A 12,734-nucleotide genomic window follows, 5' to 3' on the forward strand; every position below is an offset into this window, starting at 1 on the left:
TTGCCTCGCGACAGCAGAGAAGATCAAACCCAACCCAGTACTTTTATGTTTTCCTCCCTGCTGTAGGGCAAAATACTGTATACAAAAATCTTAAAAGCACATACCACCAGGCTCAAGGTTAGCCTCTACCTCACTGTTAGAACACACTTTTTTTTAGATTATGAGGACACGCAGTCCTCTTTTATTGTCATTTAGTAATACATGCATTAAGAAATGATACAATATTCCTCCGGTGTGATATCACAGAAACACAGGACAGACCAAGACTGAAAAACTAACAAAACCACATAATTATAACATATAGTTACAACAATGCAACAATACCATAACTGGATGAAGTACAGTCCATGGCACAGTAAAAAGTTCAAAGTCTCTCGACAGTCCCACATCTCACGCAGACAGGAGAAGGAAGAAAACTCTCCCTGCCATGCCCGACCACAGTCCAACTCTGAGTCGTCCGAAAACTTCGAGCTCTGATCAGCCCTCTGATACCGAGTACCGAGCACCATCTCTATCCAAACGCTTCGACCTCAGCCTCGGTCGCCAGCAGCAGGCAAAGCCGGGGATTTTGGGGCCTCCCCTCTGGAGATTCTCGATCGCTCAGTAGCAGCAGCAGTGAACCAGGCATTTCAGAAATTTCTCCAGATGTTCCTCTGCTTCTCACGTCTGTCTTCATCAAATCAGAATTGTCCACGGCCCCTACTTAACAGATACGATATCATTTCACCGGAGAGCAGCGCACGCTGCCATCTTCTCCTCCCGCCGTCCACACTTGAATGGACCTCTTGCCCAATAAAGGTGAAATCTTGATCTCTCAATCTACTTCATCTTCGTACTTACACCTTATTTGTCCACCGACACTGCACTTCCTCTGTAGCTGTAACACTATATCTGCAATCTGTTGTTTTTACCCCTTGTACTACCTTGTTGTACTTAGGTTTGGAAATGGTGTGCATGCAAACAATGTTTTCCCTCTGTATCTCAGTAAGCGTGACAGAAATAAACCCATTATCAATTCAATACCAAATGTGTCTTCAGACTCTCTGCTTCTGAGCTGCTGTAATGTTCATAAGGAATTCCATTCAGGTGGTTTGTGTGAAATACTTGAGTAATGAAGCACGTTGCATTTTGAGCCCCTTGTGTTTTCTCGAGCTCACGCTCCCTATAAAGGACTCGGGGGGCGGGGGGGGGGGTTGCTAGCAATGCACAAGACACACTTACTCCAGAGGTTTAACAGAAGTACAGAAATTTAACAGCTTCTTGATGAAGACCAGTCCAATTTGGCGCCATCATTGGCAAACTGTGTGCATCCTCCTTTCTGTGCTCTCAGTACATACTCACCAGAAGCTGAAGAAGGTCCACCCAAGTTCGCAGTGCTTCAGTGGTCTAATGCAGCGGTCCCCAACCACCGGGCCGCAAAGCGTGTGCTACCGGGCCGTGAGGAAACGATATGAGTCAGCTGCACCTTTCCTCATTCCCTGTCACGCATTGTTGAACTTGAACACAGGGTTGCCAACTGTCCCGTATTTGCCGGGACATCTCGTATATTGGGCTAAATTGGTTTGTCCCATACGGACCACCCTTGTCCCGTATTTCCCCCGCTAAGGTAGAGCGTTCCTATGAAACCTTTCATGCCACAATGGCGTGAAGCGAAGAAGCAATTACCATTAATACATATGGGAAAAATTTTTGAGCGTTCCCAGACCCAAAAAATAACCTACCAAATAACACATAAAACCTAAAATAACACTAACATATAGTAAAAGCAGGAATGATATGATAAATACACAGCCTATATAAAGTAGAAATAATGTACGTACAGTATAATCGGAAAGATTAAGCCAAAACCGATTTGTGAAAAAAAATCGGCACGTACGCGCATGCGCATGTCACGCATGCACACAGGCGCCCGCGCAAGGCTTCATGGTCATGGTAGTCTTTCTCGGGGTAAACACTGTCCCGTATTTGACTGCTACTTTTGTCCCTTATTTGGGAGTGAGAAAGTTGGCAACCCTAACTGTAAAAGACATGTTGAGGTGAGTTTAACCCTACTTGCATACTCCCCGCCCCCCCCCCCCTCAAGTCGGCTGGTCTGCAAGAATATTGTCAATATTAAACCGGTCCGCGGTGCAAAAAAGATTGGGGACCCCAGGTTTAAACGATAATTAAATCCCCTTTGTTGTTCTGAGCATTTCCAGCTTTGATCTTCAGCCTTCCTCTGTTGCCATGGTGTCAATGGCCCTACCAAAACACTTCAAATTGGATTTCAGGGAACCCCAAGATGACTGCAAGGATAACCAGCTCCAGAAAGAAGAATGTGTTAAAGTAGGAGCCAAAAGAGCACGTGAAGTCAGTGGAACCAAGAGTTTTATTGAAACAGTTCGGCCTTCAACCTCCAGGATTCTTTGTTGTGGCATTATTGAACAGGAGATTCATGCTGAGCCATTTATTAGATAAAGTTACCAAGACCATGCCTAAGGAGGCAAGTTTAAGGAGTGCATTCAAGGATGAAGAAGAGGAATGGGTGAATTTCAGAGCTCAAGAGTTTGGCAGTCAGTGATAAAGTGAATGGTTTAATTCAGGGCAGAATTAGAAGTGCTCTGTACTGGAGTGTTGTAGATTTGGAGGATGTCACAGAGAAAGGAAGAAAGGGGGGAGCTTTGGTAACAAATGGAAGAGTTTATACATCAAGGTGTTGCTAAAAAATGAGGATATATATAAGCTTTGTTTGTCCATGGACATCAAAGCATACAGTGAAATGTGTCTTTTGCTTCAAGGATTAGCAGAGTCTGAGGATGTGCTGGGGGCAGCTTGCAAGTGTCGCCATGCTTCTGGCTCCAACATAGCATAGCTACAGCTTACTAACCCTCACTAACTTGCTGAGAGGTGGAGACTGACATGGAGCTTGCTGACTGGCAGAGACCAGTTGGGCTGAATGGCCTGCATAATCCACGTGATCCCACTGTAGAGGGAAGGAAACTTAAGGATAATGATTAACCAAGCAACAGTTTGTAGGACCCTTATGTCCATCATTGATTTGCTCACATTGTTATGGATGAGCCTCAGACCCCTGTCCCAGAAATGGGAGAAACTACTTTCCAGTCCCCTTTTCCTTATCTGATTAATGTATTTCACCTTGGTTAGTACTTCATTGAATAGTCTAATAAAATATTTTGTTTCTTTACTTAAAGGGATCCTGAAAGTACAACTCAATGAATTACAGTTACTTTCTAACAAGCTTACAGCTCAGTTGTGTATATCATTGAAAAACCCCTTGGGACTTCCTCTTGATTTGGCAGCGATCCAGGGCAGTAATTCAATCCCAGGCTTCCAAGTAGCTCCGAGTGATGAGAGACCTAGGCGAGGATGATTAGGGCCCCAAGTGCTGGAGTATCCAAGATTAGAATCGAGACCAAAACAGACATATTCCGGAGAGTTAGAGCATCTAAACCATGGAGACTGGCACGGTCGGGTGCGTGTCGTAACAGGACCCCCTCCTCTATTGGCGACTCCTAACCATCCTGGCTGCTTGGAGAGACAATGGATGTGACCCGGATCCAAGATGTCTCTCTTAGAAACCCAGCACCGTTCCTCATATCCAAATCCTTCCCAGTCCACGAGGAACTGTCGAACACCCTGTACAGTTTGTGAATCCAGAATTATTTTTACAGTGAAGACCTGTTCCCCATTGATACACCTGGGTGGTGGCGGGACTGATGGTGGAGGGGCTAAAAGGCTGGTGTTTACAGGTTTTTATCTGAAATGTGGAAGCTGGGATTGACCTTCAGTGTCTTGGGGAGTGGCAAGGTGTAAGCCACCGGGTTTACCTTCTTCAGAATCTTGAAGGGTCCAACAGAATTGGGTGGCAACTTCCTAGACTCCAGAAAGGCAAACCCTGGGCAGACAGCCAGACCTGTTCCCCAGGCTGCAAAACTGTTTCCTGTCTTCTCTTCTGCGGTTAGCCCGTATTTCAGCCTTCCAGGTAGAAGCAAACAAAACCTCCCTTGCCCTAGTCCATCTCTCCTTACAGCGTTGGACGAGAACCTCGGCTGCAGAAACCCCAAACTCAGCCTCCTGCTCAGGGAGGAGTGGCAGAGAATATCCAAATCGGCATTTGAACAGGGACATCCCACGCACAGAATGTTGTAAAGTGTTGTGGGTGACCTCTGTCCACATGGAATGGTCACACCACTCGTCTGGTTTTTCTGAGGCTAGACATCTTAGGGTTTGCTCCATATCCTGGTTCACCCGCTCCGTCTGGTGATCGGACTGCGGGTGAAACACAGAGGAAAGACTCACTGTTGCCTCAATCAACGTACAGATCACCCTCCAAAATCGTGGTGCGAATTGAGGGCCACTTTCCGACACAATGTCCACCGAAAATCTGTAGATCCTGAAAACCGCTGCAGGATAACTTCAGCCGCCTGCACCACAGATGGCAGTTTGCCGAAAGCAATGAATTTCAGGCTTTCAAAGAATGACCTACAATTACTATGATGACGGTCTTCCCTTTGAAAGGCGGAAGACCCCTGACAAAGTCCATGGAGATGTGCACCCATGGTCTGTCTGGAACAGGCAGAAGGTGAATCAGCCCTTGAGGTTGAGTGCAGGATTCTTTTTTCCAGATGCATACCTCACATGCCTACATGCATTGTTGGACATCTCTCACCTCTCCAGGCCACCATCATCTTTTGTTAATGAACTTAAGGGCCCTGGCAATCCCTGGGTGAGCAGTTCTTCTTGAAGTACCCAGGACCTGATGGACGAACAGACAACCTGGAGGACCATTCTGGGGAGTCTCCCCATGCACAAACAAGAGCATCAATTCCCCACTGAATTGGTGCTATCACGTCAGCTTAGGGCAAAATTGTAGTAGGCTGTTCCTGTCTTTTGGGTTTGTAAAACTGACAAGACAAGGCATCCGGGTTCTGGTTCTTTGACCCTGGTCGATAGGTCAGGATGAAATTATAGCAGTTAAAGAAAAGAGACCACACTGTCCTGCCTGGAGTCTTCTATCATCCTAAATACGAGGGGTGATTGATAAGGTCGTGGCCTAAGGTAGAAGGAGCCAATTTTGGAAAACCTAGCACATTTATTTTTCCTAGGAGATGAGGAGAAACTACATTTTCACTCAAAGAGTTGAACTGCACGTGCATGTAACAAGAGCTGTATAACTCATCTCCTTCTACCTTAGGCCACGCACTTATCAATCACCCCTGCTGTGGACCACCTGAAGGTCCAAAACGCTCTCATTACATGCACGTGCTGTTCAACTCTTTGAGTGATAATACAGAAAGTTTGAAGTTAATAACTCATCTCCTTCTACTGTAGGCCACGAACTTATCAATCACCCCTTCTGTGGACCACTTCTTCAAGGAAGGGATCCATATGCTCCATGACCGCTGGACTAATTGTGTACATGTAGGAGGGGACTATGTTGAAAAATAAATGTGCTAGGTTTTCTAAAATTGACTCCTTCTACCTTAGACCATAAACTTATCAATCACCCCTCGTATAAGCCAGGTTGTTGTAGTCTGTCCATACAATAAAAGGATTCTTGGCCCCCTCAAGCCATTCCTTCAAAGCCAAAGCGACCGCGACCAGCTATTTCTGATGTCATAGTTCACCTCGCCTGGAGAAGAATGCACATGCGTGCATCTTATTGTCTGAGGGTGTCCGTTGAGACAACACTGCACCCACTCAGACGGCCAAGGCATCCAGCTCCACAATTCAGGGAAGGTCTGGGTCAGGTGAAACCCAAATGGCAGCTGTCATCAACCGCTGTTCGAGCTTTGCAAAACCAGCCTCTGCTTCGGTAGTCCCGATAAAAGGGCCCGTTCATCTCTTAGTTAGTGCTGTCAGCTGAGCTGCCATTGAGCTGAAGTTCCTGATGAACTGTCTGTAGAAGTTGGCAAGTCCCAGGAATCATTAGACGTTTCATATTGGATGGTCGTGGTCCATCTCTGACTGCCTGTGTCTGAGTAGGGTCCATCTTGAGATTGACATTAGAGATGATAAAAACCAAAAATTAAATGGTGGATACATGAAATTCAGATTTCTCCAGCTTGACATAAATTCCATGATCAAGAAATCTCTCTCGGAAATCTCTGATGTGAGTGATTTGCTTCTCCATGGACCTCAAGAAGATTAGGATATCATCCAAGTAGACGCAGGTATACTTCTGGAGAGTATCCTGGAGCATGTTGTTTATAAAGTCCTGGAAAACGACTGGAACGCTCGTGAGGTAGAAGGGCATGACGCGGTACTCATGTTGCCCTGTCGATGTGTTGAGTGCAGTCTTCCACCAGTCGCCCTCCATGATGCGGACCAGATTGCACGCACTCTTGTGCAGTCCATTTGTATTTGTTCAACAGGATCCTGAGTAGAAGATGGGCTGGTCATTGTCTGAGGTCGAGAAGTGGAACTGCGATGCATTGAGGCTGGGCTTGGGCTACTCACCTTTGACCTCGAGGTAGTCCCACTCTCGCTCCGCCAGGTGATTATCGAGGCAGAAGGACTGGTCAATCAGAGCCTCTAAGTTATCTACTGGTTCTCCCAATGCAAGGGCATCCTTTAGTTCACCTCAGAGTCTATGGTGGTAGAGTCGCCAAGGCCTCTCCTCTCCTTAGCCAAAGTCTGAAATTCAATAGTGTAGTCTGCTGCTGATCGACTACTCTGAGGCACCTTCATCAGATGGTCCGAGGCTCTGTTTACTCCGGTGGGATGATGGAACACCCTCTTCATGGCGAGCACGAATTCCTTCGAATCCGAGAAAGTCTCCGACCTCTGCTCCCAATGTGCGGTGGCCCAGGCCAGGGCTCTTCTAGTCAGGAGAGAGATCATGAAGGCCACCTTTACTCGCTCCGCAGGGAACCAGGATGGCTGCAGTTCAAGCACCAATGAACACTGACTGAGGAAGCTGCAGCAGGAGCCCGGGTCACCGCCGAATCTCCGGGGTCAGGAGATGGACTGACTACGCAGAGCCTCACACAAGCAACTTTGGCTTCCTCCTTGTGCTAGCTGGTGCATGGCGACCTGAAGGTCCAGTATCATCAGGCTCTGTTCAGAAATTTTCTTGCAGGGTCTGATACCCTGTTGGGTCCATGCTAGGCTGAATTGTACTATGACGAGAGACCTAGGTGAGGATGGTTAGGACCCAAACACTGGAGTATTCAAGGCTAGAATTGGGACACAATACAAGACTCAAAGAAAGACAAGGTTGTAAACTAGACACTAGATGAGATTCCAAAGTTGAGCTGATGATTGAGCACCAAACCTCAGTTCAGATGTTCTTTAAATATTAAAATCCTGGTGCCAAAACATGGCCGTCAATTAGCAGGGCAGGCCTGAATCTTTATAGGGCCATACCAGCTATCCATATTCCGGAGAGTTTGAGCATCTAAACCTCGGAGGCTAGTGCGGCTGGGGGCGTGTTATAACTGGAGTCTTGGATTTAAAACCTTCCTCCCCTCAATGGATTCTGTCTACATTTCTCACTGTCTCTGTAAAGCAGCCAGCATAATCAAAGACCCCCACCTACTCCCGACATCCTCTCTTCTCCCTTCTCCCATCTGGCAAATACAAAATCCTGAAAGCATGTACCACCAGGCTCAAAGGCAGCTTCTATCGCACTGATATAATTGAACAGACCCACTGTATGACAAGATGGACTCTTGACTTCACTGTCTACCTCATTATGATCTTGCACTTTACTTGCACTGCACTTCCTTAGTAGTTTTTACACTTCTACACTTTCTGCAATGCTTTACATTTGACTCTGCATTTAGACTGCCTTGGGATTCATTTTCTTGTGAGTATTCACGGTAGAACGAAGAAATACAATAGAATCAATGGAAAACTTCAAACAAAGACCGATCACCACCTACATGCAAAAAGATGACAAACTGTGCAAAAGGAACAAAGGTAATAAATTGTGGCGGCCCGTGCATGAGGGACTCGAACCGCCATCGGGAGCCGCGGGCAGACACGTGGTAGCGCGTTTGGAACTACCAGCTCGGGGCGGACCTTCCGGGGACAGTCTGACAGTCCGCCCCGTGGGTCGCAGGGGCCCATGGCAGGGGAGATTTAAGCACGAAATTTTGAATCAGTAAAGGCATTCTGAGTTCAGCTCTCTCTGCCTCCGTGTGTTTCTTTGCGCGCGACTATAAAATAAATAAATACATATTTTCCCTAAGACGAGGAAACTTCAGGCCCAGCCATTGATTCTCCAGGCATCTTAAAAATGCTTCATTGAATCAGTATCACGGCATGGTTCAGAGCAGTGAGCTCCACCAACCTCAGCCCATTCCACAGAATTGTCAGAATCAGTAGCAAAATCGTTGGCCAGGAACAAGAATCACTCAGCAGCATCGATAAGAGATAGGCAATAAAGAAGGCTCAACAAATAGCAGGGGGCATTACAGATGCTCTTCACACACACTACACTCTTATGCCATCTGGACGCTGCTACAGGTCCCTGCCCATCAGCAACAGAACAGCCTTACCAAGTTTTGTGGCTTCCTCCATTTGCCTCCCCTACACCCAATTTTGAAAATATAGTATGCATAGCATATTTGACAGTAAAAGCAGTCAGTTTTATCATGTGTATTTGTATTTTAAATTACATGCATTAATTTTCAGTATTTATTATCTATTGTGAGTATTTTATATTGTGTTTAACTATATGTAGCGTCATGTTGTGCATCTTAAGCTCTGTGATGCCATCCTTGTCACCGCACAAGCGAAATTCCTCACAGGAAATAAAGTGAATTGAATTGAAGATCATTACTCCTCCTTTCTCTACCTCAATGAGCACGGTCAGTAGGCCCCCAACATAAGGAAGCCTGTGGCTGTCAGACAGATAATGCTGGGCCTATGTTTTTACCATGCTCACTTTGGAAATGCTGACCATCTTGCAGCTTCAGCAGTGCCCATGCATCGGAGGTCTGTGAACACTGTGGGCTTCAGAGTCATTTACTGTTCATTACGGACACCCTTTCAGGGCGACGTTTCCTGTGTGACATGGGTGCGCAAGTGAGTGTGCTGCCAGTGTCGCCTACTGATCAGAAGGCAAAGAGCGATGAAACCTCACTGGAGGCCGCCAAAGGCAGCAGGATGCAGACTTACAGGACATGATGGGTGATGATCAGTTTCAGTGGGCAACGTTACACATAGGAGTTCATCCTGGCTAAAGTGGCTAGACCTCTGCTGGGTGCAGATTTCCTGTCTACTCAAGAACTATTAGTTGATCTTAAAAACTACCAGGTTATGCATGTCAAAGACTTTGGTTTGTTACCCTGCTCCCCCAGTTAGTTCCCCACGACGACTCTTTCAAGCACATGTGAGTTTACTGAAATGCTGGGTGAATTCCCAGACCTCACCAAGCCCACATTCTACACTACAGTCACAAAACAGAGGGTTTAGCACCACATTTCCACAACCTGTCTGCCTGTCCATGCCCGCGTGTGTGGTCTGAAACCTGAAAAGATGACAAACGTGAAGTCTGAGTTTGTCAACATTGAAAGACTTGGCATTGTACACCAGTCGAATAGCCCCTGGGCTTCACCTCAGCCATATGGTCCCTAAGTCCGGTGGTGGTTGCCCCATGTGATGTTGACTGATGCTTTAACAAGGTCATCATCTCTCGTCACCCGTTCTCACACATTTATGGCACACTTAGTTGGAATGTTGATTTTTTTCCAAAGTTGATTTAGTTGGGGGCTACCATCAGGTGCATGTGTGCTTGGAGGACAATCCCAGAATGGCTGTGATAATCCTGTTTGGCCTCTTTGAGTTCCCGCACATGTCATTTGAGCTGAAAAGTGTAGCGTAGGCTTTCCAAAGGCCAATGGACTCTGTATTAAAAGTACAGTAACATTTGCTCGACAATGCGGAACACAGTGCGAGGACTTGCGAGAGGGCAGCCTGCAAGTGTTGCCGGGCTTCCAGCGCTAACATAGCATGCCCACCATTCACTAACCCTAATGCTAAACATTCGTCTTTGGAGGAAACTGGAGCACCTGGAGAAAACACATATGGTCACGTGATGAACGTACAAACTCCTTACGGACAACGGCGGGAAATGAATCTCGATCTTCAGATTGCCAGCGCTGTAAAGCGTTACGTTAACTAATACACTGCTGTGCCATCCCTAACTTAAATACTGAACTGATCGTTCCTGTGCCTATGTTACATTACTCAGGATTGACATCACTGGTAAACATCTTTAGAGTGTGACAGCTGTAGATTTTTACGCTTCACGCACTGATTTCATCAATATATGGCATTCAGTTCATATTATCTATTTCTTATAGTCTGAGGAAGACATCACTGAATGTAACTCAAGCTTCCTTTGACAGCTTCAAGCATTTAGTTGACATTTTAAAACTCTTTATTTGACAGAGAAGCTTAAAAAATACCAGAAGAGTAAGATACCATCTGTCCTTTTGGATACTGTAACCACCACTTCGAAATAATTTAGGGAAGATGGATGGTTTATTAAAACTGTTCTGAGATAAAACTAACATAGTAACATGGGAGGGGAAGGAGAGAGTCTGAGTCGTGTGTCTTTGAGGCTGCAGTAATTTAAAATGAGATTGTTTTCAAAAGCGGCAAGGCACGAAACAGTGCATCTCTCCCCAAGCAGAGGCTGATTGGGGATTTAAAACCAATCTTGACCTGGGAACAAGAAGGTCATATTATCTGTCTCTTTCCCTGGCTTTCTAACACATGGCCTCAGGGGCATGACATCTTCAGTCGACACAGGCTTTGTCTGAGAGTCATTCCCAGATACCTCGGCACCTGATCCTGAGTGTGGTTACAGATGAAAGATTAGCTTTACTTGTCACATGTATATCAAAACACTGAAACAATGTGAAAAGTCTCATTCGTGCCAACAACCAACACAGTTCGAGGATGTGCAGGGGCAGAACACAAGTGTCACCCGGCTTCCAGCACCAGCGTAGCATGCCCACACATTACTGACCATAACCCATCGTGTTTGGAACGTGGGAGGAAACCAGCATGTTCACAGCCTGGACAGATAAACTCCTTACAGACAGCAGTGGGAAGTCAAGATTCAAGTTTATGTGTCAGGTGTACATTGAAAAGTACAGTGAAACGAGTCATTTGTGTTAATTTATGTACAGACTCTCCTATGACTACTTTATGGTCATACAGTCAATCTATGTACATAAACCATCTCATGTATTTATAGTTGTTCTGTTTTTTTATTGTGTTCCTTCTTGTGCTATAGAGAATCTGGAGTAACAATTATTTCATTCTCCTTTACATTTATGTACTGGAAATGACATTAACTAATCTTGAATCTTGAATCTAACAACTAACACACCTGAGGGTGTGCTGGGGGCAGCCCACAAGTGTCACTACACACTCCCGTGCCAACATAGCAGAGCCACAATGCTCAGCAGAACAACACAGAACACAACAAATCCCGTTCCTCCCTCCCACTCACACACGGACACAGCCCTTTGTCCCTGGTTGCTGGTGCTGTAAGGCTACTCTACAATGCTGGAGAAAAGCTTCATCTCTCCCTGGTGTCACACTCCCCACACACTCCACAGAGACTCTCCTCTTGCCACACTGCTGTATTTTAAGTGAGTGCTGAGGGGCATGTAATTCCAGTACAGAGGTGATTCCTGTCAGCCAGCCCAGGCTTAGTCTCCCCCAAGTTGTCAACAGGTCCATAAGCAGAGTGCAGACCACATCGGATTTGTTTCATTGTAAATGTTGTAGCTGACACTCCTTTTTTTCACATCCCCATTGCTGTGTACCACACATAAACCACAGGGCAAAGCTACCTGCCCTCCCCTTAATAAAATCTAAAGATCTCGGGTCAATCCAATAAGCCATTAATTACTCACACAAGCAAGTAATGGTTCGGCTGTTCTTTTCAGCAGATGCCCCACAGAAAACAAATGAGCTAGATGGTGTCCTGAGCAAGGAAATTGTTATCCTATGAATTTGCAACGTTTATACTGGTTCACCTTCCACAGCTGCTGCCTGACCTGCTGGGTATATGCAACATTTTCTGATGTTTCAACCTACTCGATACTTTTTCACTGTCCTCTTTCTTCCAGGAATCTATATGTTCAATCTCCTCTGAACTGTGAAATGGAACTGCAGATGCTGAAAATCTGAAACAAAATCAGGACCTGCTGCAAACACTCAGCAGGTCAGGCAGCACCAGTGGAGGGAGAATTGGGATTAACATTTCCCATCAAAGGCCCTGAAGGATTTTTAAGTTTTAGAGAGGTTGCAGAAATGATGGATAAGGAATCGGTTGATAGAGTGTGTGGGGATAAGGTGTAGGGGTAACCTGGCTGAATACAGTTAGACACATGTGGTCACAGGGAGAACACACGAATTCTACACAGACAGCACCGGAGGCCAGGATCGAACCTGCGGTTGTGAGGCAGCAGCTGTACTTGCTGTGTCACTGTGCTGCCTGTTGTGCCCGTTTCTGTAGGAGTGTGCATGGGAGAATCAATTCTCATCACTTCCGCTTCTCATCTCACTTAAACTGCAAGTGTGGTGCATGGGTTTCCATATCAGTGGCTGTGTGAAAAGGTGAGGTGACATAAGGGTGATTCCCCTCCAGGCAATAGGGACAGTCACTCCACTAACTGCGTGTGGATGTGTATGATCACAGAGATACCATGATCTGGGCTGGGGAAGGAGGGACGGTGGGATGGAGGGAGAGAGAGGAGAGAGAG

At 46.1% G+C, this 12,734-nt stretch overlaps 1 protein-coding gene across 3 annotated transcripts in view; it reads right to left on the minus strand.

The window, feature by feature from the left end:
• LOC140188970 (sialate:O-sulfotransferase 2-like) overlaps positions 1–12,734 on the minus strand; it is a 462,780-nt gene that overhangs the window by 33,708 nt on the left and 416,338 nt on the right. The gene's annotated exons all lie outside the window — the stretch shown is intronic.

This window comes from Mobula birostris, chromosome 2 (assembly GCF_030028105.1).
Source record: "Mobula birostris isolate sMobBir1 chromosome 2, sMobBir1.hap1, whole genome shotgun sequence".
Classification (NCBI taxonomy): Eukaryota; Metazoa; Chordata; class Chondrichthyes; order Myliobatiformes; family Myliobatidae; genus Mobula; species Mobula birostris.